Below are 25,964 nucleotides of genomic sequence, written 5' to 3'. Positions count from 1 at the left end.
AGACTCAGACACACACAGACAGACAGACATATACAGACACATACACAGAGACACAGACACAGACAGACAGATACACACATACAGACACACACAGACACATACACAGAGACGCAGACACACACAGACACACACTTTTCCCTCATCCATATTCCTTCTTCCCATCTTTATAAAGCTTTTAGAGTAGTTTATGTACATAGCAATGGTATCCATGAAGAAAACAGAAGGGATCAGGTAGGCTTTTAAAGGCTGTTTTCCACTGAGAGGTATAGGGAATGGAAGATGGTGTGATGGGTTTCCACTGGTTACCAAAACAAACAAAGAGAAAAGGAACAATTGCTTGGCACAGCAGAATTCACTGCCAACCAGGCGTTTTCCAGACATTGGTAAAGATCATATCCGATCCCTTGATAGACACACCCATAGAACTAATGGTGGCTGATGTTCCTTTGGTTGTTAATATCAAGGGAAGCTGGGAGACATGGGTCACCAAAGGGGTTTGTCACTGTCATGCAGGCTGCTCTGCCCAGGGCCTTTGGGAAAGATGGATTCTCCAGATACACATGTTTGCATGTGATGTTATATTGATTTCAATAAGCCCTGAAATTATGAAGCACTCCTAGTAATATCTACGTCTACTTGAGATCATCCTAACAAGCCACAATGGAGAAACCAAGTAGATGAAGAATACGTACTGCCCAGATTGGAAAGTACATTTGGATGGATAGCAGTTAGTCCACTCAGTGGGTAGAACTGCCAGGCCTGGAGTCAGAAAGATGTGAGTTCAAATTTGGCTTCAGACACTTACAAGCTGTGTGATCCTGGGAAAGTCACTTAACTAACCTCCGTTTGCTTAGTTTCCTGATCTGTAAAATGGAGATCATAATAGCGCCTTCCTTCCAGGGCTGTGAGGATCCAATGAGATAATATTTGGAAAGTACTTAGCACAGTATCTAGCACATAGCCAGCTCTATGTAAATATGAGTTATTATTATTGTTAGTCATTATGGGTAGCCCCAATGGGTGAGGCATTAATGTATAGTTCCTGGGCAAGTACTCCAGATGGACAGTTGAGCCTGAGTCTCTCATTGGCAAACTGAGCAGTACTTTTAGTGACCCCAGGCCCTGATCCCAGCTCTAAAATACCCTTTCCCCCTCCACACCAATATTCTGTGTTGAGCTGAGTGTTATGGAAGACGACAATCTCAGAAGAATCAGAATTCCAGGGGACCCAATGAAAGCTACATGGAGGAGGGAGAAGAGACACAAGATACTGGGGATCCTTCTGAGTGGCTGAGGAGGGGCACCGGCTGGGTGCTGCAGTGGTATTTGAACACTGTATAAAACAAAGGAATGCCCTTTGTGGGGTGCACAGATGCCCCACTAGAGGATTTGTCAAAGGGAGTGGACAGAAGATATCCATGTGAGAGGCTGTGGATAAGTGAGTGCTGAGCTGTACCAGTGGACTCAGTAGCGTGCTGGTGAGCGTCTTCCAGAGCTGTTTCACCTCAGGGCTGTGACTTTGGAGTTTAAAAAAAGAAATATTTGGATCACTGTATTTCTGTGTAACTGGTTTCCTTGGCAATCCATGTGTTTTACTTTTATGCATTTAAAAATCATGTTTCTGAGGAGAAAGATCCTTAGGCTTGGCCAGACTGCCTGTCAAGAGGTGCATGACACACACAAGGTGAAGAATCTCTGTTTTAGGCTGTGGGGGTCTTCACTGGTAAAGATGAGGAAAATTGGGTTGTTGTGAAGGAGCTGCTTTGCAGAATATCAAGGGCTGAAAATGTAGTCTTCTTTGGCATTATGCGTAGACATCCAGGCTGAATCATACAACAATGACTCTAGGCTTACAGCTGAATGGGACCTCGGGCTCAGATCATCCAAATTGATGCCAGGGATGGGGTGATGGGAGAAGAGGTTTGGTGTTCCAGTCTTCTGCTGGAGTCTTCTAAGACTCCGACAAAGCAGACTCACTTTCTGGCTTGCCCAAAGGATAGTTGTGTCTTTTAAAAGGCAGAGGACCCTAAATGAGGAAGCTTTGATTCCAGATTTGGTTCTCACTAAGTAGCAGGAACTTCTTGCTCAGGTGGGGATCATTGTCTGCATCGGTGATAGAGAATTTGGGAGAGAGGAGAGGAAAGCCAGCCAGAGGCAGATGGGCCCCTGAGGTTTGGGGAGAACACATTCTGGGGAGCTCAGAGAAAGGATAGTTAAGATTCCAGGGACTAAAATTCTGCTTGTGAAGTCAGCCCAGGTGAGGAATCATGGCTTTCAAGAACAAGATTCTAAGGCAAAGAAGAGAAGTGGGTAGTTGTCTCAGCATCCAGTGTGGATCTAGAAGGAACTCTCCTAAAAGCTCAGATTGGGGAAAAAAAGACATGGAACCAAAGACTGGTAACAAGGTGGGGGTGGTGGCAGCAGTCCTTGAGGAACAGTGATGGGAGAGCCAAAACCCACGACAGGCAGACACCAGCAAGGAAGGTTCAGGCCAACAAAAAACTGGATTAAAAAAAACTCTAGTGGAGGAAAAAAGAGGGTCTAAGCAGGGCACAGACTGTACTTGAGACCAGTTGGAACCGGGAGAGCCAGCAGCAAACCCAGATAGATGTTGGACCCTTTTGCTTCTCCTCCTTTGTCTAATAGGGAACTAACACCAGCTGAATGGGGAGATGGTCACAGATGCCTGTGTGCCCTTGGTGAGTTCAGGTCTCTAGACCTGGAGGAAATGTATTCTCAGACACTAAAACGTGACGGCAGATGTGACTTCTGAGTTCTGCCAGTGGCTATTGAAGTGTGCAGCAGGGACAAAGGGAAGATGCTCTGATCTCCAAGGAAGGGAGGATAGTTGAGTGAGTCCTGAATAACAGAGCCATGACTATCATTTTGATTCTTGGTGAAATTCTCAAATCCATGTAGATTAAGGGGATGAATAGTGAACATCTAGAAAAAGAAGCAGTGGCCACAAAGAGATAGCCCAGCCTTGGGGAGAACAGGTCATGACAGAATCATCTCACTTATTTGATTTTTTATGAGGTTAGTGTCCTGAGACCGATGACAGAAAGGAGGCAGATATATTTGCCTAGATTTTAACAGTCATTAACAATCTCTTCTGTGTTCTTCTTTTGGGAGAAAACATGCTGAGAGCTAAGATAGACAACAATGTGACAAGGAGACTCTGGGCCTTGTGATGTGGTGTCCGCTTATAGAATGAAGTCAGTGGCACTCCAGGGATCTATGATGTGTGTCATTTTTGTAAATGAGGCATGCTTTTACCAATGCTTATCCAACTTGAGGTGAGATAGAGCTGGGAGGGAAAGCTAAAACCCTGGAATGATCAAAGCAGGACCCAGAAAGATCCTGCCAGGACCGAAAATTGTGCTGAATCTAATAAAATGAAATTGAATGGGCACAAATTTTAAGGGTTTAACTTGAGTTTCAAAGTCCATTCAATCATCTCATCTGAGGAAGATTTAGGGGCCTTAGCAAACCACAAGCACAGTGTGGATCAATGGTGTGAGGAAGCCAACCAAACTAGTGCAGACTTAGTAGAGGCCAGGAGAGGAGAGGCTGGAATTCAGCTGCACTTTGCCCTGGAGAACCATTTTTTGGTGCCAGAAGCCCCAGTGGTGGCTGCATCTCCAGGTCAGGCAAGATGGGCCCTGCAGGGGATCTTTAGCTTTTATTAAATGTTCATTGTGCTGAGCACTAGGGACACCAGGGAGAGGGAAGAGCACAGCCCTGCCCTTGGGCATCTCCTGGTCTGAATCACTGTGTACAGACAAAACAGTCCAAGTGGGAGGTAACTCCGAGCTGAGAGACTAGGGGTGGGCTCACTGAGAAAGGCCTCTTGTAGAAGGTGGGATCTGAGCTGGTGGCGGGTGAAAGGTGAAATGAATGGAGGAAACAGAGGTTCTGTCCTCCGAGAATGTGTGCGTATTAAGGAGTGCATGTTGATCGTTCAACAAACTGGTTCCCTTTCCTCAGCTCAGGTCTGGCTCAACCAAATAAGACCCATTAATTGAAAGGTAACGATGCCAATGGTAGTCCGATTTCTAATTGGAGGAAAGATGAGGGACTTCCCAAATTGGGAGAGGGAGATTGAACAGGTGCAAATACCTGAAATAAGAAGAAAAGATGTTCCCCTCCCCCAAGTGTTTGTAAACAGTCAAAGTAACGTGGAAACAATAGCTGATTGACCAGGACAGGGCCAGTTTTCAGATAAGACACATGAGCTTCTTGAGATGTAGAATTGTGAGAAAACTGCTTGGCTCCACCTTTGGATCCCACCTTCTGGGTCAGCATAACCCAGGTCCTTGGCAAGGGTCTCTAAGCAGCAGGGAGAGGTGGCCCAGCTTCCCAGCCACCCAGGACCAGGTTCAAACAATGCAATAACGTTTTCTCCCAATTCCCCCAATTGAATGCAGTTTTCTCACAAGGCAGACTTTGGACTAGATCCATAATTAAATAGAAAAGGAACTGAGCTAGCTCCAGAACTGCGTCACAAGATGAAATCAGTGGGGTTCACTCAATTCCCACAGTTAACCTCTTGCTATCCTAGTCCCCTCAATTCCCTTCAGCTGAGTCTTGAAGAAAGCCAGGGAATCCAGGAGATAGAGATGAGGGGGAGGGTATGGGCAATACAAAGGCCCTAGATGGGGAGATGGAATATTGTGTTCTGGAAATAGCCAGGACAGTGTTGCTTTGTCCCAATGACTGGGGGGCAGGGACAGGGAAGGGAAGGGCAAGGTGCTTGAAGCCTGGGAAGAGAGGAAGGGACCAGGGTATGAAGGCTTTAAACGTCAGAGGGAGGTCTTTGTGTTTCAGCTTGGAGGTAAGAGAGTCACTGGAATTCACTGAGCAACATGTTCAAGCGTGTGCCACGGGATGGGTCTGGGGCTAGGCTGAGCCAGTGCCTGCAAACCTTCAGGAGCCAATCAAAAACATTTTCAGTGGAAGCATTTACACTTCAAAAACCAGTAAATGCCACAAATCAGGGCTTGTTTCCTGGACTGTCTGGAATCATGAAAATGACAGAGAAAATGTGTAATGCAGATTAAACTGAAAAGTGCATTTTTGCATACATTTTTTTCCTTAGAGGTACAGTAGTTAAACATTTATTAGCATACCCCTGACTGCAGTAGAGAGAGACAAGCAGAAGGGAAAGGTTGGGTATGAGGTGGTGAGGGCCTATGTCTGGGTGCTGGTGGTGTCTCTGGAGAATAACTAGACCTGACAGCAAGTGGGGGGTAGATGAGGTCGATGCCAATGGGGAATTGAAGGTGAGTTTGTGAACTGGGCTGGCTGGGAGGACAGTGACTCCTTCCTGGGATGTTTGAGAGGAGAGGGGTAGGAGTAGGGCAAAGAAAATGAGTTCAGTTTGGATGTGTTGAGTGTATGAGCCCTTGTAACAAATATACAAGAAATAAAATTCTAAATATGTAAGAAGTAGTCAAGTAAAAAAAGGCCCACATTGACCGTGTCCGTAAAACATATATGTGTCTTCATCTGCACCTGGAGTCCATCCCCTGTCTTTTAGGAGTGGGGTGCTACGTTCCATCACTGTCCTCTGAAATCCTGATCAGTCATTGCGTTGATAAGAATTTTCCCAGCTTTCCAAGTTGTTTCTTTCTGCAATGTTATTATTGTATGAAATGTTCCCCTGGTTCTGCAGACTTCACTTGGCATCAGTTCATACACATCTTCTCAGATTTCTCTGAAACCATCCCCTTCATCCTTTCTCATGGCGCAATAGCATGTTACTCACTACTGGCCATTCCCCAGTGGGTGGGAACCCCTTCGTTTCCTGTTCTTCCCATTAATAAAAAGTTTCTGTACATCTTAGTGGATCCTTTCCCTTATGTTTGATCTCTTTGGAGCATAGGCCTGCTACTTTTTAGCTATCATTCCAAATGGTTTTCCAGAATGACTGCAGTCATTCACAGTTCCACCAATGGGATCAAACTAAGGGACCTCAAACCCACTGGCAAGTTAGAGGGTGTCTACCCCAACTGTGTGAAGCCTTTCCCCAGTGGAATGGGTGGATTTAAACAATTGGTTCCAGTGGCCATGACGGTGGCTGAAGAAGGCACTGTGGAGTGCTTGGAGCTTGGTCAGACATGTAAAGTACCAAGGTCATTCACTACATCCTGGGCCATTACCAGTCATCCTGACTCTTGTCTTGTCACTAGACTTCGATGACTTTAGAAGAGAGAACGAGGCTGACAATTTTTCTCAACTCTGCCTCACTTAAATCCAGTTCATGTGTAAGTCAAGATATCACCCATGATGTCATTGGTTCAGGTTGGTTGTTGTGTTTGTCCTTTGTTCTTAAAGAGGACCACAACATCAGGGAGATGATGACATGACTTGCAGTTGACTTTGATTTGAGTGAGCTGTGCAAGGTCATCTCCTCCAGAGCCAGTGGCCAGATATCCACCAGGATGAGGGGAGATGGCCCAGGATGCAATGGGAGACCTTGGCCCCTTTAGGCTAAGGCATTTTCAGGTTCTCACTTTGAGTGAAATAATGCCCATACAGTGAACAGGCCTCTTTAAGTAGTTACTCAAGGTATGGTCCCTTTAATAAAAAAAAAATTAAACTGAGAGGGGGAGACCCTCAGGGTTCCTGACCAGAAGAGAAATGGTTAATATTTAGTATTTATATTCACTCTGTGTTCAGAAGGTGGGGACCTGTTGTCTAATCTATGAGCTCTAGAGTGAACTGGGCTTAGGACAGAACAGGGCAGGAGAGGAGTCCAAGGTCCTCTTTGAAAGTGAAGGATGAACAACAACAGTTGAGGAAACTGAGGCAGACAGAGGTGAAATGACTTGCCCAGTGTCATGCTACTAAGAAATGTCTTTGACTGGATTTAAATTCAAGCCCAGCTTTCTATCCATGTACCACCAGATCTCTCTCAATTTAACTGCTCTCAGTCTCAGTTTCCTTGTCTGCAAAATTAATATAATAGCACCAACCTCCCAGGGTTGCTGGGATCAAATGAGGTACTATCTGTACAGCACTTGGCAAATCTTCAAGAGATGTTTGCATGTTAACCATAGTTGTTACTTTCTTGTGTCTTCTGATGTCTCCATAGGATCCTCCTTGAGAGTGGACAGATTTTATCACTGTCAGGAGGTGGATTTCCCTCTCAGGTCCTTCCTCCTGTCTTTTTGTTATTGTTCTAAAGAAAAGCTGTGGCTGCTGTCCTTTCTCTTTGGAAGTATGATGATGTGGCTTCTCACTGAGTTGGAATGATCTCCTTTAGTGTCCACCTATTCTTTGGAATTTTAGAAGCCATGATGTCATCTGCAAATATGAGGGACGCTTGGGTCTTTGCCGCTGTTCATTCTTTTGATTCATTTCCCTTGTCTCCCTATTGTCATGCACATCTCTAGAAAGATGCCAGATCATAGTGGTGAGAGGAGTCATCTTTGCTTTACCCTTTTTTTTTAAATAAAGAAATCTTCTGTTTCTCCGTTGTATAAAATACCAACTTTTGGCTTCGGAGAAACATTTTTTAGCATATTAAAATTTTCCCTCATGTAACTATTTTTGTGATAGTTTAAAAAACATTAATGAATATTATATCTTGTGAGAGGCTTTTACAGTCTCTATTGATATGCTCCTGGGGTTTTGTGGGGCTTTTTTGCTTTTAACATGATTATTTTTATCCATTTCTTTCCTAACATTGAATCATTCTTGCATCTCTGCCCTAGGTCCATTGGGAACAATGTTTTTTGGTCTTTTTGCTGTGCTTGTTTTTTAACATTTTGTCCTCAATAGTAATTAGTGATACAGGTACAGCATTGTGTCTTTGCTTGATCCACATTAGGCCCATATTTTTCTCACAAAGCTTAGTGGAATTATTTCTTTGTGATCATTTGGCCTCCTCTAGTTGGTTCCTCAGGCCAGACACCACCTTTACCCTCTGCAGCCAGAGGAGGTGAGTTGGAATTTCACCTCTGCTGCTCAGGACTTGGGTGACCTTGGCCAAATCTTTTCTCCAGGCCCTGCTTTTCTCCTCTGTAAAAGGAGGGTTGGACCAGATGGTCTTGAACATCCATGTTGGGGTGTTCATCGACTGGCACTCAAAGCTCGGCAGCCATAGGGTTCGAGTTTTCTTTGCTTTGGGTGGGTGTAGTAGGGAAAGCACTCTGGGAGGTTACTCTGTACAACTACCTCTGGGAGCGTTTGTCAGCGAAGCCTCCAATTGTGGGCTGCTTTTCCTTTCTAGCAACTGCTACTGGCAGTTGGGGCTTCTTTAAGCTTTATTTTTAGCACATTCTTCTAAGTATGGCAACATTTAGGACGGCTGTAATTTATGCTGAAGTGTGGATCAGAAATAAGACAGCGGCCCTGTGGCGCCTAAAATAGGCCCAAGCGCAGGCCTCTCCCCCAAGGCTGCGTTGCTGTTGCTCTGTCATCCAAACCAGGAATGTTCAGAACCATCCCCTTGGGTACCTGGAGGCCTCTCTTGTTCAGGTGGTTCATTTTCAGCAGAGGGCTTGATGTGCCCGGGGGCAACACCTCTTGCTGCCCATTTTCGGATTTGACCCTTTCCCTTTCAGGGGGGCAGAGGAAGAGGAGGGTGCTGGGCACTAGAGTTTGCCCTGGATGCTTCTTTTGACCGTTCTCTGTATCCCTGTCACTACATAGGGCTCTGGACCAAACGGGGACTTGCCCAGCACCTTGGCTCCCATCATGGGCCACTCCCACTGGTCGACTGAGCCTCAGGATGCACTGAGATGCCAGTCCCTCATGGTGGTAGCTTACTTCAGCAGCCGAGGCATTGTATGCACACACACCACACACAATACACGTGCCACACAACGCACAATGCATACTCTGCACACCATACATACACACAGTGCACATGCCACATACCCCTTACACATACCACATGCAATACATACATGCACACACATACATCCACAAATTTCAGTAGCTGATCCTGACTCCCGATTAAGTGAGCCAGCATGGGTAATTTATAGATTGTTCAGACCCCATTGTTTTCTTTATTCTACGTATCCTGTAACTAGGAGCTAGTGGCTTTCCAAGGATTATCCTCAGACTTGAGCCGTACACACATTCAAGGGAAAAACAAGGCTTCTGAGAGCTCGCCTGCAGTAGTGGTTTTGGGGGAAATAGTCTGAAACTCCTCTGGGTCTCCTCACTGACATCAGCCTTATCGCTGCTTGTGAAGTGGGTTTAAAATATGGAAAAATGCCTTGTGGCTTTTTAGACCATTCTCCTCCCTGTGTGCAAGGGGCCAGAGTAACCATGGAAAGTTTTGTTACCAAGTGTTGTTGAGTTTTTGTACTGACGTGGCTTTGCTTTCTGCACCTGGCAGAGGAAACTTTAATGTTTGGGTGTTGTCACCAAGCTGAAGAGTTCCCCCTACTCCAATCATGATGGGGCTGGGGTGATGCCGGGAGTATGACAAGCCAGGAGGAGCGTGAGAGGGAGATGAGAGATCGGGGAAGGTCTGGTCTGTCCTGGTGCTGGGGCCTGAGCAACAGTGAATTCACTATCATTTCTCGAGCACCCAAAGGTCTGCAAAGAGTTTTACAAACAAATCATTGGATCCTCACAATAACTCTGGGAAGTGGGTGCTGTTATCCCCATGTTGGGTGATTTGCCCAGGGTCACAGGTGGTAAGTGGTTGGGCCAGGAACTGCCAGAGTTGAGGTTGGAGCCACTTCTCCTGAGCCCATATTCCATACTCTGACCACTGTGTCCCAGACACTGTGGAGGAGTAGGTCTGCCTGAGATGGGTGTGAAGGAAGGAGTGGGGAGAGGGACCAGGGGAAGAGTTTTTGCCTAGGCAGCCTGTCACTGAGTCACCGGGTTTGGGAAAGAAGAGGGTGCCTTCTAAAGAAAGGTGCCTGGTGACCTGACAGCCCCAGCTCAGATCCTGGTCTGAGACCCAAGGACTTTCTCACCCCTGCCTTTCATTTTTTGCCCTGGACATTTGAGAGTAGAGGCTCAGTGCTGGAGATGCTGGGGGTTCCTGACCTCAGTAATGACCTTAGATATTGGGTCCAGCCCAGAGTTTCTGTCTTTCTGGGTTTCTGTTATGCTAATGATGGCAGATCTGAGGTGGAAGCTATCTGATGTACCCCCCTCCCCGCCCTGCCCCAGCTTGGGTATTTGGGTATTCTTGTAGGTCTCTTGGGGTCTGTGCTTTTGGCTACTCCTTCCTCCAGGCCTGCTTCCCTTTCGGCTGGACTTGTCTGGGGTAGGATCAGATCGGATTACCCTTTGAGATCCAAGGGTTACTCCCAGCTCCTCCTGAGGCATCAGAGTTAAAATTATAGAGTTGTACATATTGTGCTGAACTCAACCAGAGGGAAGCCTTGGGTTCAAATCCCACTTCAGAAACTTGCTATCCCTATGACCCTGGTCAAGTCCCATCACCTCTAGCTGCTTCAGTTTCCTTCTCTGTAAAAGGAAGGGGTTGGATTTGGTGACTTCCAAGGTCCCTTCTAGGTTCAAATACAAGATCTTATGATATATCTTTTGGGGTTAAGTATCTGATGTACTTATGATTAAATCAGCCCCTCAGTCTGACAGTCATTCCCTCCCTGACTCTCTGCTTGGGTCTCCCAGTGATCTCCGCCAGTCCTGCAGCCAGCTCTGTCTTGCCTGTCTCTCCTGGCAAGTCTTGGCACTGTCCTTGGTCTCAGGATGGAATCTGAGCTGGAAGACCCTCTGGGGCCACTGAGTCACAGGGAAGCAAGGATCCATCTTAGTATATGCAGACTGTGAGCTGACTTGAGGGTCAGAAAGACCGGTGATGTGTTGTCAGACCCCGAGGCCACTTTCAGAGATGAGAAGACACAGTGCAGGGGCTCTTCCCTTGGGAAGCCACTTCATGTGGATGGGATGTCAAGCTTGGTGTCTTCCGGTTCCTCATGGTGCCCTGCCCCTCCTTCCCCTCCTTGGTCCTCTTTAACTTTCAGCCTGCTGCCTAGGCCCTCCTCCTCTGGCAGAGTCTTCCTCTGACTTTCCAGGACTCTTTAGCCACCATCTTGTCAGCCAGATTTCCTGGATCAGCCTTCCTTCAAGCAGGAGACTCCATGGCCCTGTCCAGGGCCTATTCTCTTTCTTCTTTCTGTTTCCCCCCTTGGATTAGCCAAACTGCTCCCAAATCTGTCTTGCCCTGGTGTCCTTCCTGAAGTGCAGTCTTAGGTGGAATGAAAAAAAATTGGTGGTGACTCCCCTGTTGCCAGCTGACAGAGGGCATATCTGTGGGGAAGACCTATGGGCACCATGATAATGACAACAATGAATAGTAATCAAATATGATAGTCACCAACATTTTTATGGCCTTTAGGTGTGCAGAGCACTTGACTTGTGTTCATCTCTACTGATCTTTTCAACCATCTGGTGAAGCAGGTACTATTATTATCCCCATTTTACAGAAGAGGGAATCTGACTTGTCTATTGACTTACCCAGGGTCACACTGCCAGTGAGGTCTGAGGGAGGATTTGACCTGAGGCCTTGTTGACTCCAGGCCCAGCACTCTGCTATCTTGCCAGCCCCTCTACATGAGCACAGGGGAGGTCATTCTCACCTCCTTGCAGTCCACCCTTTCCCCTGTCTTTCCTCTGCCCTTAGTGGGGCCACCCTCCTTACAGACCCCAAAGCCCTCCCCAGGCCCTCTCCATGGCCTCTTGGCCTGTTGGTTCTAGTGTCTCTCCTGGAAGGATAGAATGCCTGAAGTGAGAGCTTCTTTGTGGGGGGCAGATGTGAATGCCTCGAGGGTTCAGGAAAGGCTCTTGTGATCCCGGATCTAGAGTGACTGCTGGTCCAGACCCATGATCTTAGAGATGGGTACCCGAGACCTGAGCCTACATGGTAACAGGTGACCAAGGCAAGATTCCAATCCAGTGCTGACCGCATCCCTTAGCCAGGCTCCCTTCCCCTTGCACCTGGATCACAGCAGCAGCTTCTGAATTGGTTTCCTTATGTCATTGGACCTTGATAAGCCATCCCTCACCCAGCTGCCAAGATTACCATCCCATCCCAGTCCTTAGCCCTGTTCACCGAGCTCCAGGGCCTGTGGGAGGGGGGAGCAGAATAAAAGTCCTCAGTGTGGGGAGTTATCCTCCACAAGCTGGTGCCTGTCAACTCCTCTGGAAGTATTTTTTCTGACTCCCCTGAGGCACAGACTTCCCTGTCAGCTCCGGGCCAGGGCTTGGGATTTGGGCTCTCAGCTTGATGCTTCCTCACCTTTCCCTCTTGGAATTTGTTACCCTCCTCCAGGCAGCCTGCCCTGATTACCACCCCAATTCTTACTTGGCTTCCCACTTGCTCAGTATTTGCTAACTTAGGCCCTGTGCTCTCTTCCTTGTCCCTGAAGACAGGGGCCATTTCCTTTTGTTCTCTCATCCCCAGCACTTTGCAAAATGTTGGTGCTTAATACATGCTGTTGAGTTGACCTGTGGGATCCAGCTCTGGATACCTCAACAATGTACTCCATTCAAGAAAACAAGGAAATGCAGCCAGGTCCTGATTAGTGCTAATTAGGAATTCCCCAGGAAGTCGGTGGCATTATTCAAATTCTCTGCATATTTCCAACAGACTGGAGCCAAAGGCCATAGCTCACCGAATTGTGAGTGTGAACAGAGAGAGTTCAGACTTGTGTGACCTTGCAGAAGATCTGTGTTTCTTCCCTGTGGGCCCCACTCTGTGGATGCTGATTGAAACTCTCTGTATACTGAGACTCCAGATGGTAGAACCCTGGTTCTAGATATAGAGGGGCCTGAGAGACTTTGAGCTTATCCGCATGACCTCAGCTGGGGAGTCTGTTCGTGCCAGGCCTCAGTTCCCTCAGCTGCAGACTGAAGGGTTGCCCACATGAATCTCTATTGCATAGAGCTTGACTTTGTAAGTAGATTAGACATCCCACAGGTGACTTTCAAAGCTGTTCTATTTGTCTGGAATTCCTTCTGGCCTTCCTTCTCTTTTTAGTTCTTTTGAGGGAGAGAATACTATCTCTAGCTCCCTCCCTCTCTTACTCTATTCCCCCAAAAACTGTAAAAGAAAAAGAAGAGCCTTTTCACAGCTATATATAGTCAGGCAAAAAAGAAAACCCTACATTGGCTGTGCTTAAAATCTGCGCCTCATTTTGCAACATGGGTCAGTTATCTCTGTGTCAAGCAGGGGTTAGTTAGCATGCCTCATCATCAGATCTCTTTTCTTTCAAAAATTAAATTTTATCTCAAAAATGAACAAAATTCAAATGATCTTCCTCATCCCCCCCATATTAAAAAAAGGAAAACAAACCCTTGTTCCAAATATATGCAGACCCTCCCCTGCCCCCTCCCCCACCCAGGCAGATGCATCATTCTGCACCTGAGTCCATCATGCTAGTGGGGAGCTGGGCAGCTGGGTCATCAATGGACCTCTACACAGATCAGCCTTCTTAGGTTTCTCAGAGCTGCCTTTACAACATCATCCTCACTGTGCGAATCGTTCTGCTATCTTCACTCTACATCTGTTCATACGAATCTTCCCAGTCTTCACTGAAACCATCCTTGTCTTCATTTCTTGTACATAATAGGATTCAATCACACTCATCTGCCATAGTCTTTGACCATTCCCTCATGGATGACCAGCCTCTTAGCACCACAAAAAAGAATGACTATCAATGTTTTTGAATGTGGTCCTTTTTCCTCCTTGAATCTCTTTGGTGTAGAGACCTAGTTACAGGTTCTCTGGGCCAAAAGGCTTAGTGACTTTGGGAGCATGGTTCCAAAGTGTTCGGAATGGTTGGGCCATCTGTGTGCTTGCTTACTCAGAGTTCTGTTGACATTTGACATTTTCCATTCTTGTCAGCTTTTCGTGCAAGGCCCTGTACTAAGTCTAGGGAGGCAGAGACAGAAACAACCAGGGGCTTACATTCTAGTGGGAAGCGGAGGACTGTGGGTGCTCAAATAAATAAAGACAGTGCAAGCCCCAAAATAATGCAGAGTATTTTCAAGAGGGAATGAACATTAGTGCTTGGGGTCACCTGGATCAAAAAAGCCATCAGAGTAGACATGGCAGCTTCTTTCTTTCTCCTCACCAGCCCAGGTACTTTTGTATTGTACAGGTCCCCCAACTGGACCAGATACTAGGAAGCAATTTTTATGGGGTTTTCTTGGTACAGATACTAGAGTGGTTTGCCATTTCCTTCTCCAGCTCATTTTATACATGATGAAATTGAGGCAAACAGGGTGAAGTGACTGGCCCAGGGTCACACAACCAGTAAGTATTTGGGAGAGGATTTGAACTCAGAAAGAGGAATCTTCTTGACTCCAGGCCCAGTGCTCTGTTCACTAAACCACCAACTGCTCCAAAGCTGTTTATTTTTGTGATTGTTGTTTCATGTCTAACTCTTCATGATCCTATTTGGGATTTTCTTGGGAAAGATACTGAAGTGGCTTACTATTTCTTTCTCTCACTCATTTTACAGATGATGAAATTTGAGGCAAACAGGGTGAAGTGACTTGCCTAGGGTCACACAGCCAGTTAGTGTCTCAGATGGGATTTGAACTTAGGAAGGTGAGCCTTCCTGACTCCAAGGGCAGCATTCTATCCATCGTGGCATGTAGTGGCCCTCAATGATCTTCTAGCTCAGCCCCAAATCTATGGTCTTGAGGTCCTTCTACAGAAAGAATGGTGTTCCCAGACTTGAGGTTCATGGTCTCCATGGATGGTAGACCTGTTCTGGAGCTCAATCAGCTAGGGAGAATTTCCATGGCTTCTGTGGCCATGAACTTTCTGGAGAGGCCCATGAAGAGGGTCTCTCCTTCCCTCCCTCAGGAAATTCAGGTAAAGTAGCATTGTCTTGAAAAGGCAAGGAATTATGGAGGTCTCCCATGAAAGATTCATCCATCCTGACTGTACAGGTCATTCTTTCCAGTGCTCTTCTTCATATGATGTGCAATGGATGAGCTGATATTTTGTCACAATTCCTTCCTCCTCTTCAGGGTAAATCTATGATCTCAAATGAGTCTATGGAACCATTCATTCCCTGCAGATGCTGAATTAATGAGGTGTTACTGGGTGTCATATTTTTAGAAAAGAGAAAATGTTTATTCTATAGAATATTAGTGACTACTCGGCAGGGTTATTTCTGAGAGTCTCATTGGAAAATATATTTTCATTGTAGCAGTAACTTCTAGAAAAAGACAGGGTCAAAATCTTCCTGTTTATGTTGGTTTGATATCACTTGGTACTGAAAGTGTTGGTGATAAGTGTTGGGCACAGGTAACCACAGATGGCACCTCATTTTCCTTCCATCACATATGTGCTCTAGCCTGCCATCTTGTCCCTCACTGTTGATTCAGCAGCTTGGCCTTTTGCCATTTAAATGGATCATTTTGCTAACTTTGATTTGATTTCTAGTTTAATAAAAATGCCTAGGATGCCATTTTTGTTTGAATCCCACTATTTCCCTCTTATTTCAGCTCCTAGAACTGCTCCTTCTTGTCCTGAAGGCTGCTCTTTCTCCTGATCACTGTGTGCTTCCCTTCTGCTAATTCAAATAATAAGAATAACATATAATCATATGATGTCTTAGGATCAACAAAGGGCTTTCCCCCAACAACCCATGAGGGAGGTAGGGGATGTAAACATTGTCACCATCTTGAGATGAGAGAATGGACCATCAGAGGGAAAATGGTTGGTCCATGACCATAGAGATAGGAAGGGCTGAGATGGGGCTTCCATCCTGGTGGCCTCTTCTTGGGAGTAGGTCTTCATGGGGACCTGTTCTTCTTTCACCAACCTCCTGTCTTTGTCTCTCGAAGCAGCTTTGATCTCATCTTCCTTTAGATCTTTCTTCCTTGTTTGAGTCTTAGACCTATGTCAGGTGTTTGGTGTGACCTGGGAGGCCCTGCTCAGAACCAAGTTTGTAGAAAATCGGAGGAAATCCTACATTTCAGTTTGAAGTTTGTGACAACACAGATGTCCTTTTCTCAAGTTTGCCAGCTCCTTCTGATCTGCGTTCAGGCGCAGAGCCTTGCTTTAGAAAAGCTCCTTATCAGGACCCACAGACCAGAGGGGCCAAGTGCCATTCTGCCCCAATTTCTCCAAAGCTTCCTTCTCTTTCCATCATTTTCAAGTTCATTCCCCCCCCAATGGCCTTGTTTTGCTCAGTGCATTGCCCTTTTGTCTTCCCAGTCCCCGGGCTCCTAGTCACTCATAAGACTTGCTTCCCATTGCCAGGCAGAGACCATGGTCTGCCAGCACTTCTTTGGCAGTCAGTTTCTTCATCAAACCCTGTTCTGTGCTGCCCACATCACCATCAGACAGACCCTGCATGTTGTCTGACTTGTGCCGTCTCTTTTCCCCCACTTAGAAACCTACATTGTCTTCTCATTTCCTACACAGACAAGCCCAAACTGGCGGGCCTGGCACACATGGCCCTCTTCAGTCTGGCCCACATCATCTCTCCAGACTTGCTCTCTGACTCCATTCTTTCTGGTGAGTTTGTTGCTTTCACAAGTCATCTTGCTTGTTCATGCCCCTGTGTATTTGCTCAGGGCTTTCTCTCTGCCTGGCATGCCTTCCTTGATCCACTCCTTTAAGACCCAGCCTCCACCCAGCCCATCTTCCTTGCCAATCACTTCTGCCAGTGCTGACTCTTTCTCCTCAGATCTCCTGTGGGGCTCATTGCACCATTGGGTTGGTGCTCCAGGGTTCCCATGCCTTCTGCAGGTGTTTGTAATGCCAGCTGGCACCAACCCTCTGCCTTCCAACTGGTCCTTTCAACAATGACCATAGAGACAGAACATTCATCTGGGAGGCCCCAAAGTAGTTAATGCTCTTAGAGGCACAGCACAGGGAGAGTGTGACCCAGCAAGACAGAGGCTGTTTTCTGGAAGCTGTGAATTACACCAAGTTGTCCTGACTGAGGATGACTCAGATCGAGGTAATTTAAACACCATTCACCCTGGTGACAGCAGCCTGTCTGCTGTGATGCTGTAGAATGCACACTGCTCCTGAGGCCCGTTTCCCTGACAGAATCATCCTTCTGCGGTCCAGAGGCTTTCTAGATTAAATTCTACTCAATGAGAGAGTGTCCTTATTAACTTCTGCTGAACCTGCAGGGGCAAGATTGCTCTGTGGATACTAATAGTAACCATATCAGTGGCCAGGAGTGGTCGGCTGGTTTCAGGGTTGCCATGATGCCTTATTTCCATCTGATCCTCTCAGCAGCCCTGGGAGTTGGTGATGTTATTTATCCCTGTTTTAGTGATGAAAACACTGAGACTAAGAAATGTTAAGTGACTTTCCCTGCTAGTATCTGAGTGTTTAAGTTTAAGACCCACCCATGATGCCTTTGGCTTTCATTATTAATCAGATTTGAAATGTTATTACAAGAACCTTAGCATAGGGCCCTGCTCTGGAAGAAACCATAAGGGCATCAGTGTCTTGTTGCCAATGAGGAAACTGAGGCCCAGAGAATAGGGACTTGTTCTATGGCAAAAGCCTGCATCAGGTCAGGCTCCTGCATTGTGCCAAGTACCAGGCTGAGCACTCTCCCCATTCTCTTCTGTCATCCATTCAGCCACTAACATGATTTTCCTAAAGTGTAGGTCCAACTATGTCAACCTCTTCCCAGCCATTGCCTCCAGGAACAAATACAAAATGCCCTCCTTGGCATTCAAAGTCCTTTGTAGCCCAGCTCTCTCTTCCCTTTCCAAGCCCTGACATGTTCTCTTTGATCGAGTGACCCTGGCCTCTAGGCTCTGGGTCTTCTCTTTGACTGCCCCAGTCCTAGGATACTCCCCTTCCTGCACTCTGACAACTGAGTTCCCTGGCTTCCTTTCAGTCCCAACCAAAAGTCCACCTTCCACAAGAAGCCTTCCCCCCTTTTTAATTCTGGTGCCTTTCCTCTGGTCATTATAGAGCTGGCTTTGGATAGATTTTTGTGTGTTGTGTCTACCACTAGACTGTGAGTTTCTTGAGGACAGGGTCTGGCACACAGTAGGCACTTAATAAATGTTTGTTCACTTGTTGACGACAGGCAGTAGAATTCTGTGACTCAGCTCAAGCCCTCCCTGCCCTGGGCCAATCAGAGTTCTAGCTGAGGTATAGCTGCATCAGACAAGGTGACCTAAATAAAGGTTCACAGTTGACTGTACCAGATGAGCTCATGGAAGAGGAAGACAAGGTCACAAAAGACTGTTCCCAGTCGTCTGGTGGAGGAATATTTCTGGCCCCCAAAGCTGCTCCAGGGCAGGGGTCTCGAAGCTGGCTGGGTACTGGATGGGGCACCAGAGGATCAGTGAGGTGACAAAGCATTCCTCCTTAAGGGGGGTACTCCAGCTGCTGGCCAGGCTCCCTTTCCTTCTGGGCACAACGACCAACATGCACAGAATGGGATGGGGACAAGGATGGTGGTGACCACAGTGCCGGCACCCACATGTCCTGTTACTATCCAGGCAACTGTCAAGCTTGTGTGTGGATCAAATGAGACAAGTCTAGATTCCTTGCAGATCTCCAGACATGGCCCCCAAGGGGAGTTGTTAAAGTACATTGGGACCCTCCAAGGGCCGTGACAGATAGATGTGGTCTCTGTCAGCATGTCAGTAGGGCTCTTCATTTTCCTTAAGAAAGAAGATGACTACATTTTTTAGTATAGCAGAATTCTAATTTCTGGATAATTAAATTATAATGGGACTGTCACTTTAAGCAGGGAAGTACAGTGCCTTACTCATTATAAATGGATTTGTTATTGTCACTGAAAGCCCCCAAGTGAAGGAGCTGTGCTTCCTCCTTGTGTTTCTTCGAAGCTCTCTTCCAACTCGGCCCTTATATCCAGGTGTCATGGGTCCAAGCTGAGAATGAGAACATTCACTGGTTCTTATTGATCTACTTCTTGCCTCTCATGTAGGACACAGAGGGTCCTGTCCCTGCACCCCACCCGAGAGTGGGTGCTCCAGCCCAGGAGGCCTCAAGCTTTCAGGAGCTTCATCATCCTTTCTCTGCCTTTGAATGATTTTGTCCCTTCATTTATTTCATGATCCTTTTCAAGTTTCCAGTTCATTAGCGATGCCACTGATTAAAAAGGCAATTGTTTTGCATATTTAGTTGTATTTTAATGAACATTAATCAATTATGTTCCCATCAATTTATCAAATCATATTGCCCTTTTATTTGGCCTGTTGGTAGTTTAATTTTTTTTACCTTTGGCTAAGTATTTTAAGATTTTTTAGTAAGAGGGTATATGAGGCTCATCTATGAAAACACTTTGAATTCTGTGTTATATATAATATGGTGGTTGTGGTTATTATTCAATTGTGTCTGACTCTTCTTGACCCCATATGGGGTTTTCAAGGCAAAGAGGCTGGTGTGGTTTGCCATTTCCTTCTCCAGTTAATTTTACAGATGAAGCAACTGAGGCTAGCATGGTTAAGTGAGTTGCCCAGGGTCATACAGCTAGTAAGTGTCTGAGGCCTAATTTGAACTCTGGAAGGCAAGGTTTCTTGCCTCCAGACCTGGCAGTCTATCCACTGTGTTCTATACATAATATACAGCAAAGTCTATAAGACATGGTAATGCCTTTGGGGGGAGCAGTTAGGGGTCTATGGACTGTTCTAGCAGGTGACTTGCAAAGGACTCTGGTCATACACACATTTAACTTACCTGAATTCAACTCTCCATGCTCGACTGAAAAAAAAGAACCAGGATAAAGAGCAGTGGTGGGGGGCGGGAGGAGTTTGCCTTTGTGTGGAAGTGGGCAAGGAGATGGGGGTGAATCTGCCCTTCCTACCTTCGCTCTTGCTCATACCCTCAGAGTCTCGATGTGCTGAGGTTGTGGGACAGTCCTTGGTGCTCCCCTGGGCCTCTTTGGGAGCCCAAGTAGTGTGAATGCCATCTGACACGCTCTTGATCTCACCTCTTCTGGGTAAAGCCCTTCCAGGATGGCTATGGTTTTGTTTGAACTACAGTAGCTTAGCTGGGGATAAAGAAAGATACCATTTACCTTCAATCGTTTCCATAGCAACCATTTCTCTGCACCATCTGCTCTTTGATACAGTTGTGAGATCACAGATCCCTTGAAATGGAGGAGGCCAAGGGCTTATAGACACCTCCAAAGTCTCCTGCCTGGAAAGCCAACAGGCATGGAGAGGAGAAGAAATTGTCTCAAGGTCACCCAGCTCAAGTGGTGCAAGAGCAGGACTGGGAACAGCTTTTCTTCCTTGCTCGAGATGATTTAGACCTATGCGTAGTGGGTACACAGGGGTTCTCAATGGCAGAAGGAGGAACAGTGTTTGCAAGTGGCAGGCAAGATGACTTTGGCTCCCTGTGAGGTCAGACCACCTGAAATGAGAGTCATCTGCAAGTGACTGGGCTGCCGGGGGTAGGAGGAAACAGGTGACCAAGCTTGAAGGGCCTGGGAAGGACTCTCGCTCTGATGCTGCACTCGCTGGCCTTTGAGGCTCTTTCCAGAGCTGTGATTCTGAGTCTGGTTCCTGTTGGAAAGCATTAGACACCATCCCCAGGAGATGGACTGATACTGTGACTGCTAGCAGCTGCTCACTGATTCAGGGGCATTTCAGAATCAGTTGTCTGAGGGAAGATGATGAAGCCCCAGGCGAGTCAATGCTTGTTCTCCCTGTTCTCCAAGACAGGACAGGGAAGGACACGTATTGGATGTGAATTTGGGGAGTGTTGGGCACTGCAAGTGCCTCCTAAGTCTGAAGTTTGATGGGGGATCCCGAAGAAGACCTATCCAGGGCATCCTTAGAAGGGATAAGGCACCAATTGGCCACTGTCCTCCACCTTGCTCAGACCCCCATCTGGAAGGTGTGGTGAGGAGCTGTAGAGTGTCTGGAGGAGGGCAGCCAAAGAGTGGGAAGGATTTGGAGTCCATACCCCTGTAAAGGTCACTTGAAGGAACTGGAAATGTTTGATCTGGAGACAAGAGTGGTCTGGGGAAGATGGGGTCAGAGAGCTTTCTTTAGGTGTTTGAAAGGTTGTGTATGGAATGATTTCTTTGGCCTCCGAGGGCAGAACCTGGAGGAATGAGGGAAGGTACAAAAAAGCTGATTTAGGCCTGAGGTTGGGAACACCTTGCCCACCAAGAGGGTCCTCCCAGCATGGGAGGATCAACCTTGAGAGATGACCTCTCTTGGAGGCCTTCAAGCAAAGGCAGACTGACCATTTCTTTGGTAGTTTGTAGTGACATTTTCTTTCCTCGCCCCCTCCTTCTTTCCTTCCCTCTGTTCATCCTTCCTTCTCTGCTCCCTTTTTCCTTCCCCTCCTTCCTTCACTCCCTCTCTGCACTCTCCCTCCCCCTCCTTTCTTCCTTCTGTTTTCCCTCCCTCTCTGCTCCCTTCAAACTCTATCCCTTCCAGCTTGGAGCCTCTAGTCTTTGCAGCCATGACTATCTCAAGGCTTTGGGGCCATGTTAGGGATGACTGTGGGTGACATTTGGTTTGGTCCTGCTCTCTCCCAGGTGTCACCCTTCGGTGTTATTGAGCTCTCCTTTCCCCTTTGTCTTTCATTTAATACACAGCCCCATTTTATGTGTCTGCATCAAGTAAAGGCCCTGATGAAACTTGCTTCCCTTTCTTGCAAAGCTCTTTAGGTTTATTATCTCATTTGAGCTTCACAACAACCCTATGAGGTAGGTGCTCTTATTAGCCCCATTTTACAGATAAGAAAACTGAGGCCTAGAGAGATGAAAGTCATACAGCAAACAAGTGTAAAGACGGGATCAATTCTGGTCCTTCTGACTCCAAGTCCAGCATTCTAGCCCCTTCAGCAAGCTGCAGATTTTTTTAAATGCGTATTTATTGAGAAAGACAGGAAGTATATAATGAGCAGAATGAAAAATATTGTGTTCTCTTTTCCCTTTTCCTTCCCCTTTTCCTTTAAACTTAGTAACCATCAACAAGAATAAACAAGATCGTATATGTTTACATATATGTGTATTGGTGTATATGTACGTATGCACATATATGGTACACACACATATGCAGTTATATGAATAATCACCTTTTCCACCATTTCTCCTCATAGACACTTACTTCTCTTATTCATTCTTTTATTTCCAAACACAGCCACAATTCCCCACACAGAGAAAATTCTAGTTCTTTTGAATCACTGAATTACTAAGTAACTGTTTGATTCTTACCCAGATCTTCAGAATCAGCTTATTTGGGGAGAAAGTAGAAGGAAGAAACAAATCACTCAAACAGGATCAAAGTAGCCTTGGAATGAGAGTGGCCCATGGACAGTGACCAGGTTCTGAAGCAGAGCTTCACCAGCAGTGAGAACCATGAGATGAGCAGCCATTTGACTGCTAACTGATCATACTTGTTGGACGGGAATTTCAAATCCCCTGAGCTCATCTGCCAATAAACTCGTGTTTACATTTTCTGGTTGGCCATATCTGGTCCCCAGCCCCAGCTTAGGTGTTTGGCATTCTGATCTTTCTATTCAGGTGCAGGGCTGTTGGGGGAGCCTTCTGAGGCTGGGGCTGTGTTTCCCCTCCAGAATGTTAAATATGGAACTATGTACATATATATCAGAAATACTCATTGTTTGGCAAATTTTCAGCCTGGAAATTGGCTTAACTTTTTCCAAGTCACTGAAATTTCTGAATCACAGAATTGGAAGGAATTCAGTGATCTCCCAGTTTCAATCATGCCAGAAAGCGGTCTTCACTCACATCAGTGGTCTTCTGGGCTCTGTCTTTAACCCCAAGACCTTCAGGCCCCAGCATTTGTTGGGTTCTGTCACCATATTTCAAGCCCTCCAAATTTCCCATGTCCAAGTTAGTTTGGCAACTGCTGCCCTAGGTCTGGAACCTTAAGCAGAAGTCACCTTCTCAGCCACCCAGGACCCTCACAAAGCTCCCCCAAACTCTATTTTCAAAAGAAAGACATAGAGGAGGGAAAACCAGCCAACCTTCAGGCTTTGTTCAGTCCTCAGCTGGCAGGCGCGGTGCTGGCACCAGCACCAAGTTCCTGGATCAGCACTGATTCAGCTCCATCTCTACCTTGGAAAGAGATGCTTGCTGGGAGGGTGGATGATTGATGGTCACAGGGGGAGCTGAATAACAACAGAGTCGGCCTGAGGGAACGGGAGCATCCTGGAGAACTCCGGTTGTTTTCCTGGAGAAAATCCCATTGCCCATGAATAGGAAGGCAGCACTTCCTTTATTTCTACAGCACATTCCCTTACCATCTCTCTTCCCATTAGATGAATGTATTCTGTGCTTTGAGTTCCTGTAGCAGTGACTGGCCTCACCATCCAAGCATCAGCTCAGGTTGTTTTCATAGATTCTGATTGGGTAGGGATTTCAGTCAGAGACATGCAGTCAGGAGCATTTATTAAGCACCTGCTATGTTCCAAGTACCCTGATAAGCACTAGGGATACAAAAAAGAGACAAAAGACAATCCCTGCCCTCAAGAAGCTCGAAATCCAAAGTGAGAGACAAGTAAACAAATCTATACAAAGCAAGCTCTATACAGGATAAATAGGAATAATTAACAAAAGGAAAGAATTGGAATTAAGAGAAATTGGGAAGGACTTCCTTTAGGAGGTGGACTGTAGTTGAAACTTAAACAAAGCCAGAAAGGTCAGTAGTTGGGACAAAGGAGGGACAGCATTCCAGGATTGGGGGACAGTCAGGGGAAATTCCTGGAGCTGAGAGATGAAGGTTCTTGTTCATGGGTCAGCCAGGAGGCCAAGTGTAAGAAGACTGGAAAGACAGGAGGGGGCTGGGTGATAAAGCACTTTCAATTCCAAACAGCGCTTTGTATTTGATTCTGGAGGCAACAGGGAACCACTGGAGCTTACTGAATGGGGGGGGTGGGGTAGGATGGTATGGTGTGGGGGTGACTTGGTGACAATTGTTCTTTAGGCAGATCCCATCGTTGGCTGAATTGGGAAGATGGATTGGATTGGGGAGAGACTTAAGGTAAGCAGATGGCCCAGCAACTATTGCCATAGTCCAGGTGTGAGGAAATGAGGGCTTGCTTCAGGGTTGGGGCAGTCAGAACAGAGAATGTGATGTATTGGAGAGATGCTCAGAAGTGAAACTGACAAGAGATGCTGCAGAGGTGAAACTGACAGGAGATACTGCAAAGGTGAAATCTATAAGAGATGCTAAAGAGATGAAACTGACAAGAGATGGTGCAGAGGTGAAACTAACAGGAGATGCTGCAGATGTGAAATCTACAAGAGATGCTGCAGAGGTAAAATCTGCAAGAGATGCTGCAGAGGTGAAACTGATGAGGATGAGGTGAAATTGACAAGAGATGCTGCAGAGGTGAAATCAACAGGCCTTTTCACCACATTGGAGATGGGCCAGGGTGAGACAGAGTGAGGAATCCAGGATGACTCCTAGGTTGGGAGTCTCAGGGATTAGAAGGAGGATGTTACACTCTGTCATAGAGAAGGGAAAGTAGGAGGATGGCTCACATAGCTCACAAATCTGAGGCCAGATCTGAACTCAGGTCTTCCTGACTCCAAGACCAGGACTCCATCTACTGTGCCATCTAGCTGCCCTTCTACTTTTTCAGTTATCTTAAAAAAATCCACCAACTTTATTTTGATTCTATTTGCTGCAGTAAATGTTTTTAATTTCTGTGTCAGTGAATAGTCCTTATGGGATTATGCTGAAACTGGGAGAGATTAGGGTTCTTTGAGGGTCAACTGTAAGTTATGATGTAATTAAACTTAATAAATGTTTTGGTCTGTTTGGAGACTTACCTCCTTGAGGGAGTGGCCTGGCTGTGGAATCTCTAGGTCAAAGAATATAGACTTTTAACCACGTTAGTTGCATAATTCCAAATTGCTTTCTGGAAGATTAGTTAAACTAATTCACATCTTCATCAACAAAGCATTAGTGTATCTGACTTTACAAGTAATCATACCCAAAAAGAAGTGTTCATTTGGCCTCCACCCTTGGCTCTTAGGCCTTTTTCCACCAAGTGCCAGCATCCTCCTCACCTTGCAAGATCATTTTACCTTGACTCTTTCATCCTGAAAGTTCACTCTGTTTCTGTGGCCCCTTCATCTGATTGTTTGGTTCTCCTCAGAACTTTCATTTTAAGGAAAGTTATCTGTATCTATATTTTGTGTGTGTATCTATCTGTCTGTCTGTCTGTCTATCTATCTATCGGTACAGTAGATAGAGTGCTGGGCCTGGAGTCAGGAAGGCTCCTCTTTTTTGTTGTCTTCCAGTTGTTTCAGTCACGTCTGACTCTTTGTGACCCCATTTGGGTTTTTGTTTTTTTTTTGGCAGAGATACTGGAGTGGTTTGCCATTTCCTTTCCCAGTGGATCCATTTGTCAGGCAATCAGAGGTTAAGTGACTTGCCCACAATCGCACAGCTAGGAAGTTATCTGAGGCTAGATTTGAACTTAGGTCTTCTTGACTCCAGGACTATTGCTGTATCCAGTGGCACTAAGACTCCTCTTCCTCAGTTCAAATCTAGCCTCAGCTGTGTGATGTTGGGCAAGTCACTTAACCCTGTTTCCCTTAGTTTACTTATTTATAAAATGAGCTGGAAAAGGAAATGGCAAACCACTCTAGTATCTTTGCCAAGAAAACCTCAAATGAGGTTACAAAGAGTCAGACACAACTGAAATTATTGAACAATATAAAAATTAATATATACACATACAAAATCAGTATATAAAATTTATATATGTATGTATTTATACATGTATTTATATATGTATGTATATATCACATATATTTACACACATATATGTGTGTGTTAGATATATTTACTGAAGCAAATATTCATTTATTATAGCACAGTAATATCCCCTCACCGGGAGCTCAGTAATTCCCCTGTCCATGGACATCTTCTTTCCTTCCAAAATTCTGCTATATCAATTTAGGTGTCCCCAGGGCTTTTATTTCTGTCTCTGACCTGCTTGGACTATCTGCTTAGTAGTGGCCTTGCTGGATAAAAGAGCATGGGTGTTTTTGTCA

General features: G+C 46.0%; 1 protein-coding gene across 6 annotated transcripts in view; it reads left to right on the top strand.

The window, feature by feature from the left end:
- The window catches only part of ADARB1 (adenosine deaminase RNA specific B1), a 186,968-nt gene that overhangs the window by 30,322 nt on the left and 130,682 nt on the right, over positions 1-25,964 (top strand). Inside the window, exons 1-2 of one of the 6 annotated variants that reach the window (XM_072640833.1) lie at positions 19,941-20,380; positions 23,881-23,937. The exons of the other annotated variants lie outside the window; for them this stretch is intronic. The gene's annotated coding sequence lies outside the window, so the exon portion shown is untranslated. Of the gene's footprint in view, positions 1-19,940; positions 20,381-23,880; positions 23,938-25,964 lie in introns of those variants that run through there. 6 annotated transcript variants of the gene reach the window in all.

The sequence above is a fragment of the Notamacropus eugenii genome, chromosome 2 (assembly GCF_028372415.1).
Source record: "Notamacropus eugenii isolate mMacEug1 chromosome 2, mMacEug1.pri_v2, whole genome shotgun sequence".
Taxonomy (NCBI): domain Eukaryota; kingdom Metazoa; phylum Chordata; class Mammalia; order Diprotodontia; family Macropodidae; genus Notamacropus; species Notamacropus eugenii.
Note: the sequence above shows the minus strand (reverse complement) of the source record. Positions and strands in the feature narration are given on the sequence as shown.